We start from the raw sequence: 9,546 nt of genomic DNA on the forward strand, positions 1-9,546 counted from the left end.
TTATGGCGATTTGCACTTGCGGCACTCCGCCATTTACACCCATGTTATTACTTACAGCACTACAGGGAAATTTACCATGAGAAAAAGAGGGCAGCAAAACAAACATCCCTGGATCAGTTTCCCAAAAAGCCATCAAGTGGCCCTAAGTCTCCCCAAAATCTCCCCAAAGAAGCCCTTCTGAATTCCATGACCCTGATGAAAGTGGTCCTTCACCTTCTGATGAAATAAAATGTGATGTGATTAGTTACTGTATTGCCCTGTTTAATCAATTTATATACAGTACACTTTAGAAAGCTTTGTACTGTACAGTGTTTATCATTTATAGTTAAATAGTTGTTTAAATATGGTGTTTATTGTCATTTCTATAAAAAGTTGGGCATCAGGCCCTTGGTCAGGAACATAACCCCCTTTTATAACATTGTTTCTGTGGGAAAATCAGATTCGACTTACATCGTTTCGACTTACAGCGCCTTTTCCAGGAACAAAACCTGCCGTAAGTGTGAGGGCTGCCTGTAATGAGCAATGACATCAGTTGATTCCCTCAGCAATGTCTGACAAGAAATGATTCTTGAAATGGAATCTCCCAGGGTCAAAAAAAACTCCATGCTGCAGGGTAACAGCGCAGGAAATGCCTGAATATGCAGGGTGTAGTGCTGTAGGCAGGTTTGCAGCACCACGTACTGCACAGCTGCTCTCCTCTGGACCCGGCCAGAGACCAGGCTGTCAGCATGCAAACTCTGTGCCTCTCTGTTGTCCCTGAACCCCAGCTCTCTAGCAATGTTGCTTTGGAGACTTCCGCCTAGGGACATCTGTCCATGAGGAGCAGAAAGAGCTTTGCAGAAAAAATAATACAGCCTTGGTTGGCAATGTAGATATTTTAGCTTAAGTTTGAGAAGCCCAAAAGGGAAAACAATTTGTGTCCACCTCTGTCATTGCCCTTCGTGCATTTACAGTCTGAAACAGCCCTGCCCTACTCCTTTTTCTATATAAATTACAGACTTTGCAAAGTACTGTGGTATTTGAAGAGTAGAGGACCAAGAGCTGGGTGATGCCCTTCTGCACAGGATGTTGGATTATACATGCAGAGCTTCCTTTTTGATCACAAAATTAGGAAGAGTCCTGCACTTCTATTTTCAATGCCTTCAGGAAAGACTGCAAGCAGTACTGGAAAATTAAGGCCGTGATCTTGCAAGCACTTACGCACGTGAGCAACTCTACTCCTGGAAGAAATCTTACTGAAGTCACTCTGAAAGGGGACATAGGATATAAATATCATGGGTAATTTCCTAGTTAATTGTAATCTGAAGAGGATTGAAAGAGCTAAATCTGCAAGTAGCATTCTATCTTCAGCTAATATCGTGGAACTATATTTAGTAACAAAGAGAAAGAAACATGGATTGACTGTGATTTTGTGATGCAATTTAGACAGGAGTTGAGCTATAATCCTAATATACTTTATCTCATCAGTAAAGCTGCAAGGTGTCATTTAAATAGTTTTATGCCTGTATTACTGAGAATGTGGATAGAATTGTGATGTATGTGCAGATGAATGTATTTCTCAGGAACTATTACAGTGGCTCAGGAACTATTATAGCACCAATGTTTCTTTTGCTCAAACTGGGAGCATTACTGCTGAGCATTTAGCTCCTGATCTAGCAAACATACTTAAGTGCTTTAACACCACCCTTAAGTGATGATGCTAACCTAAGACTTAAAGATAAGCCCATTCTTTGTTGGCTCAGTGGCTGTGTGCTGAGTACCTTAGAGAATGAAGCCCATTAAAGGCTTGCCTACACAGGGTAGAATACAGCAACAGATATAGAGGTATAACTCCTCCATATATGAGTTCCTTTATCCTGATTACTTTACACTATTCCAGAGGAACAACCTAAATCAAGAAAAGGCAATATGTGCTGCAAAGTATCCACATGATGAGTTACATTGGTATAAAACTATAATAGTTAAACTAAACCTGTATAATTATTCTGGTAACTTTCCCAGTGAAGACAAACTCTAAGAAGGATCACATGTAGAGGCAAAGTGAATATTGGGCATTATTCACTAAAACACACTGGCCATAGTTTTGCTGTAGTCCCCCATACCCATAACAGGAACACAAAGGTAATGTGTACATATTAGATCATGTCAGGGTCCTGGGCAGTTAATATGTAAGTGACATGAAGAAAATTGTGTTGTTTAGTGATTTGAAGAAAGAATTAACCATCCGGATTCTTGGGGTTGATTCCAGGAACTGATACTACATGACCCTGGATATAATACATCTACTGGAGTTTCGACTCCAATAGCCTTTGGATCAGAACTTTCACGTGACAGTATTTTTTGTCTACTGTAAATCTGTGGGTATACTTCATGACAGAGGTATTTATATACCTGACTTCAAAGTCAAGACATCCAAGTAATACTCAAAAGGGAGGGTAGCTTTAAAAAAGAAAAAAGAAAGTCCTTTAATCTCTACATTTTAATTACATCTCTAATTACTTTGATTACTTTAAAATAAGAACAAATTATATTTATCTTCCTCCAAGAGATATTGTAAAACAATAGTATTACACTGCTTTCCTTTCCTTAAATGGAAGTTTCTGTGTCTGTTCAAAGCTTTAATGAAAATATTCTATAGAGAAAAGAAACTTATTAAAATATTGAAAAAACATTTCTTAAGTGGTATACTGACATAAGTACTTTCTTCATCCACTGTAAAAAACTACAATGTGCAGATTTTGTATCTGAGTCACTGAGAACTTCCTGTAATGTTACCATAGCACAAAAACATTTTTTTGTATTTTGATTGAATCATAATGATACTAGTTGTAAATAAACCAGGTGGAACATGTTCTATTAAAACAACCAGTTGTTAGGAAGCAAATCTGGTATACCGTTTTGTTCACTATAGGTACCAGAAGCCTACAGTAATTCCAGTTATTATGGCTGCCTTAGGGTACAGACAAGATATACATTTAACATGCTTCAAATAAAAGTGCAACTGAAAGAGCTTTTAATCTGTACCATGTCTACAGTATACAGATGTTTGGTACCCACCCAGCTAAACTTCCACATTTCATAGAAACTGATGCAATTGCCATGCTTCACATATATTGGGTTGGGGAACAAGGATCCTAATGTGTATTTTGGTCATGATTATTTGGAGTCTTCCGTGGTGGAAATTGCAGAACCTAATGGATATTTGCTTCCAGAACTACTAGCTTGTGTTTCCTCTAATCATGGGCTTGTCAGGAAGTTACTGAACAGCATTTGCTTTTGGGTTTTTTCAACATATTTCTAAAAGGAATAATAGTCCCTCCTTGCTACTTGGGGACCTGGCCTATCCCTTCCTCAGCCTAGGAAGCCCTATTCTGGACAGTTGACAGACATAAGATGACAGACATAAAACTACTTTATATATAATTTAGTTATTCTATAAAGGTGCATATCTACCATGCCTACAGGCATGCACTGTTCAACTATTGGCTAAGCAGCTGTTATATCAGTGGATTGTGTGTTTGGGTGCCTCAGGACACAGTAGTGGGTATTGATCATTTTGGCTGGTTGCTGAAAGGGAAAGGAGAGGCACAGGGAGAAAAATAGAGTATTAGATGCCATTTGTCTGCTAGCTGAAGACGGCTATGAGGCATTGCAGCAATTTCCTCTCCATCTGGTTCTCCATTAGCCTCCATTAGCATTTCCATTGTCTGCCTAGCTTTGCCTTCAGCCTTGGTGGCCTTAGCATTCCAGCTTGCTTGGAAGGTAGATGCATTCTTGATCGGAGATAATCCCTTTCTGACCAGGTCAAGACAGCTACTCAGGACAAGCTTCACTGGTGCTTGCCACTCTTCTGTAGCACCTGCTGTCCTTTTAGATGTGGATACCATGGCTGCAAGCACCTTGTCCTTGCTCTTCTTTCTTTGCTACCTCAGTCTTGCCACATGCTGTAAACGAACTAATTATCCCAGCAGGGGAGACGATGCTGAAAGGAAACCAGCACGGGTTCATCACAGATAAATCCTGCCTAACAAACCTTATAGCCTTTTATGACCAGGTCACACACTGCCTTGACACAGGAGCTGAGGCTGATGTCATCTACCTGGATTTTAGGAAGGCCTTCCACACAGTTTCGCATCCTATTCTCATAGGGAAGCTAATGGGCTGTGGAGTGGACACCTACACAGTCAGGTGGGTGGCCAACTGGCTGAAGGACCGCACCCAGAAAGTGATGGTGGACAGATCGTTATCAGCCTGGAAGGAGGTGGGCAGTGGGGTCCCACAGCGTTCAGTCCTTGGACTGGTGTTATTTAATATCTTCATCAGCGATTTGGATGAGGGTGGGGAGAGCACCCTCTCCAAGTTCGCAGATGATACCAAATTATCTGGCAAAGTTAACACACCAGAGGACAGGGAGCAGATACAGGCTGACCTGGACAGGTTGGATCAATGGGTGGAACAAAATAGGATGCAATTCAACAAAGATAAATGTAAGGTAGTTCACCTAGGAAGGAGGAATCCCCAGCACACCTATAGGTTGGGGGATGACATCCTCAGCAGCTTAGCTGCTGAGAGGGATCTTGGAGTCATAGTTGACTCCGGGATGAACATGAGCTGGCAGTGTAACAAGGCCAGTCGCATCTTGTCGTGCATTAGCAGATGCATGACCAACAGATTGAGGGAGGTGATGCTCCCCCTCTATGCAGCATTAGGCCGCAGTCGGAGTACTGTGTCCAGTTTTGGGCACCGCACTTCAAGAGGGACACAGAGAATCTGGAGAGGGTTCAGAGGAGGGCCACTCGCATGATTAGTGGCCTCCGTGAAAGACCCTAGGAGGGGAGGTTGAGAGATCTGGATCTCTTCAGCCTTCACAAGAGACGTCTGAGGGGAGACCTTGTAGTCACCTATAAGTTTATCAAGGGAGGATAGCAGGGAATTGGTGATATGCTATTTACCAGAGCGCCCCAGGGAGTAACTAGGACTAATGGGTGCAAACTAGTGGTGAGTAGATTTAGGTTAGACGTTAGGAAGAATTTTTTTACAGTAAGGGTGGCCAGAGTCTGGAATGGGCTTCCATCAGAGGTGGTACCATCACCTAACTTGGAGGTCTTCAAGAGGAGGCTTAACAGTCACCTGGCTGGGGTCATCTGACCGGGGTCATCTGACCTCTGTCCTCTTTCCTGCCAGGGGCAGGGGGTCGGACAGGATGATCCATTGTGGTCCCTTCCAACTCTACAATCTATGAATCTATGAAAAGGTAAAGCTGATTTGCCCAGGCACAGTGCTACATAAATGCAACTATATTATTTCTGGTTTAGGTGGTACAGCTGGCTAGACTGGCTCAGACTGGACACAGTATACCCAGATCATGCAGCACCAGGTAATGTATTGTGCCCTGTTAGCAGATGACCCAGACACTCCTTGGTGTTATGAGAAAGCTCAGTGGTTTGGCAAATTAGGGAGCACTGTTCTAAATTCTGTGCAAAATTCTGGTTTCAGGAACTCTTCAGGGACACGGGGATTCAGACTTGAAATGCGGGATAGTCCTAGGAAATTCAGAACTGCTGGTTGCTTTCTTTCTAATTCTCACCTTATGTATTCGCCTTCTAAGAAAATGTATCCATTTTTTTTCCCTTTAGCAAGCAATTTTGGCCAATGTAGTCTCCTTCCTTTTTGCTTTGAACTTTCTGCCATATGGTGCAATGCGTAATATATTTTAAGAACAACTTCCGAGGCAACTGAGACTCTTAGCTACCTTTTCTCTTGTCCAGTACAGTGACTGCCATGAAGATCCATATTCCAGTTGTGGTTTCAGTAAAACATAGCATGAAAACAGTCTGAATCCAACCACAGGATGGAGATATCTGCGAACTGGGTAAGTCTGCTTTAGTTTCTGGCTGATACAATTTAATGGAGAAGTAAAGAGCAGTGGGGGAAAAAAGGGTAATGGGAAAAAGATTTTACTCATTTTGTGTGTTTTATCATTTAAGTGAAAATGCAAAGTATGTAAGTTTTCACAGTCTCTGGATCACAGAAGCAAAAAAAACCCCCCAAAACAAGCAAACAAAACTCAAGGTTTTGGTGTTAAGCAGAAAAGAAGAAAACGAATATACTCTTTGTTTAGCATCACCTGGCAAATGTATGGATGCTATTGGAATGCTCATGCAATCACTCATTGCACTGAACTTGGCATATACAGTGGAAAGACACCCTTCAAAAACTGGCAGTTTAGATGGAAAGGCTTCATTATGACAAACCCAACACTTGGGTGGCAACAGTCAGTTAAATATCAGGTCAAACGGCAGGGAGAAAGAATATAGAAATGAAAATCCCACCTGGAGAAGTGTCAAGGTACAGTGCTCTGACCTATTTGTATATCTCAAACAAGGATAAATAGTATTCACCCAGCAATTTTAATGCATCTATTTTGTTCGTTTAGCAAGTATGGATTTGGATTTATTTTTAAAGATCAACGGGGTAGTAACTGTATGTCAGATAAAACATTTCTCATGGCATTAGTTAACTTCAGGACTATCATTAAAAGAGAAGAACTTTAAAAGTCACGTTTATTTTTCCTTGTTTGGACTGTTTACTTTTTCTTGTGTTTATAACAAAGTTTAATCAGTGAAAAATCTACTTGCTACTACTTTCATGTGCTCACTTACTAGATCAAGGTACTTGGTTTGCAGACATTTGCAGGAGTACACCTTCATTCATATTTTTGGTAGTCAGGAATAGATTTGTTTTGATTTATGGAAATATTTCTAGTATCCATGTAAAACTATTGAAATGAATCCAAATGTGGATCCTAAAGCACCTGACCATACACCTTTAACATTAATACATTTTTATTTCTGTAGCATTCAACACTGGTGGCCAATAGCTACCTAATTAGTTATTAGTTTCACAATTGTTGAAGTTATTATTAGTTACATAATTATTTAAAATAGATTAATAATTGTGGCTGGTGTATTGCCATAGTTCTGTAACAGGGTTGATGTTTAAAGCTAGGTACAGGCTTTCAGAAAGCCCAAGGCAGAATTGATCTAAGTTATGCAGTTTTCTGTAAGGTGTGTAATTCAGATTGGTACCAAACAGAACATACATTCACCCTTCCTTCCTATGAAGGAAGTGTGTTGTTGACTTGTTGGGAAATGTCCACATAAAGAGACATGGCAAATGCAGCCTTCGGCACGCATACCATGGCCACATGATGTTCTCATTGTTTTACTACGGCTTTATTCGAGTAACTAGGATCAGAATATTATGATATCTTCCATGTTGCAGGGATATAGCTTGTAGCTGTGTTGGGCAAAAACATGGGAGATATCATAATTAGCCATTCGGGGACATAAACTTCATTGCTAAACAGAAAAAAAACCCAAAATTAAACTATGCCTGATGTCTGTGACCTTCAGGGAAGAAACCTGCTGGAGCGTGGCCTCTGCTTAATCTGCATATTCACAGAGCCACCATTACACAAATGGACTTTGAAACCCAGGGGAACCACACCATCCTTTACCTCCCCTATGCAAGATGAAGTTACTCTTCTACCTGGGAGAACTTTTACAATCTTTGAACTCTGCCTGATGAAGGGTGTTTGGACCTAAAAGCTTGGAAAGAAAGAATTTATTTTGCTACTATTTAGTTGATTTAATAAAAGATATCGCCTCTAGCATAAGAGTTTTGTCTGCTTCTGCTTTTTAGACCAACATGGTTACAAGCTATATCCCTGCAATAAAGCATTGAAATTTTAGAGACCAGTCCTCCTTACTGCAACACAGACAAAGCATCCCACTGATGTCAATGGGGAGTGTTGTCTGAACGTGGAAAGTAGGAGCTAACCATCAACTTTTACATAGTTTAAAGGGGAGTGGGATCTCCCGTTTGTGTATCAGTGCATTTTCAGTACAGTGTTAGAGTTTTAAAAGGAGAAGCGGGGACGGGACCCTCATGTGTTTTTAAGATCAGATGGATACGCTTGCCAAGATCTCCATTAGATTAAATCTTGGCATGAAGTTCTCCACAGTTGATTCTGTACTTTCTCATTTAAGTTTTTATTTGACATTTTAAAGACAGTGATAAATCATCCTCTCAGTAGCTATATTTTTAGCTGCATCTTTTCTGAAATCACTGCCTTTCTATTTTAGGACAGTAAACTTTCTCTGAAAAAAGCTCTTGCTGTTGCAGTGCAACTGTAGTAGCTGTTCTAGGGAACACCTCTGCAACTCTTCTTCTGCTTTTCAACAGGTAGCAGATCCTGTTTTAAAAGCTGAATCCCTCAGGGGTTTGGTAAGTTAGAAATCCCACAGGGACTTGTTTGCATCTTCTGCATTCTGTACAGAAAGTGCTGTGTGAGTGTTCAAAATCTCACTGAAGGTAAATTAAAAGACAGGTTTAGCCAAATTTTTCAGAATTGTATTCTTCATTCAATTTGTTGCCATCAACTTTTCGTTCTCTTTCACTGTTCAAACTTTGCTCTCAAAATACAAGATCAAACATAAGCTCTTGACTTGATATTCAGAATACATCATTTTCAAATGTATCTGCAATCTAGACATCATAGCTGTTGCTTCTCTGATTCTTAGCAATAGTTTTCCCTTATGTGTATGTTGACCTCATCAGTCTTTTCCTGTTTGTTACTGTGCGTCCATACTGAAATGTCTTGGTGATGACCAGAGATCTGAGCTTTCTATTTCCCACAGAAAAATGTGGATTTTCTCCTTTAAAGGTGAAAACCTGGGATGCCACGGGTTTCCCCTTGCAGGCTGGCACAGTTTCAGCCTTCAAGGGGCTGCTTGGGGCTGGGGGGAGTGGAGGAGGGCAGTCAGAGGCAGGGGGCGCCATGTGCATTACACACACACACACACACACACACACGTGGCCGACAATGCAGCCAGGCAGCGTGGTGGAGACCAGCTCCTGCAGCTAAGTCTATGGCATATGCAGATAAGCCTGTGGGGGCGGGGCATAGGCAATGTGTGAAGGGTGAGGAGGGCATATGTGATGCATGGAAGGGCACAATGGGAGACACAACTTGTGGGGAGATTGAGGCAGCAGTGGTGGCTCACACTGAGCCCACATGGTGAGGGACGGAGTGGGGCAGGTTTGGCAGTTGGTGGCTGAGGGCGCTGCCTAGCTGAGGCAGTACGTGGAGCCTGGGCCTGGGCTGGGGCTGGAGCAGGCAGGAACATGTGGCTGCAGGACCTGGCTGGGGAGTGGCACAGATAGTTCCATGCTGCTATGCGCACTTGCGGGGAGGGATTGGGTGATGCATCGGGGGGTATGGGAAGGCACATGCCTCCCCCAGATTTCTGCCCCCAGTGGGTCATAGGGCTTCAGCCTTGCTGGATCAGCACCAGACAGGAGCCACCTCTGCAGTCCAGTGGGGGGGGGCCTGGTATGGGCGGGCAGAGCAGGGTGGGGAGACTTGCTAGGGCCTCTGCCACTGCCGGAAACACTGCCACCATGGCTGCCAAAGTAAAGCGCCACATCGGTGGCACGTTATGCCCCACAACTGTGGCATCAAGCAGGGGGTGACCTTGGTGG

The 9,546-nt window shown here is 42.3% G+C and overlaps 1 long non-coding RNA gene across 2 annotated transcripts in view; it reads left to right on the forward strand.

Moving 5' to 3' along the window:
• Positions 1-9,546, forward strand: part of LOC109288675 — a 38,665-nt gene that overhangs the window by 5,156 nt on the left and 23,963 nt on the right. The window contains exons 1-2 of one of the 2 annotated variants that reach the window (XR_002095206.1): positions 5,212-5,377; positions 5,774-5,872. This is a non-coding gene — a long non-coding RNA (uncharacterized LOC109288675). Of the gene's footprint in view, positions 1-5,211; positions 5,378-5,773; positions 5,873-9,546 lie in introns of those variants that run through there. The other variant, XR_002095205.1, reaches the window with a different exon arrangement.

Source organism: Gavialis gangeticus, unplaced genomic scaffold (assembly GCF_001723915.1).
Source record: "Gavialis gangeticus isolate Ggan-Ray unplaced genomic scaffold, GavGan_comp1, whole genome shotgun sequence".
NCBI lineage: Eukaryota > Metazoa > Chordata > Crocodylia > Gavialidae > Gavialis > Gavialis gangeticus.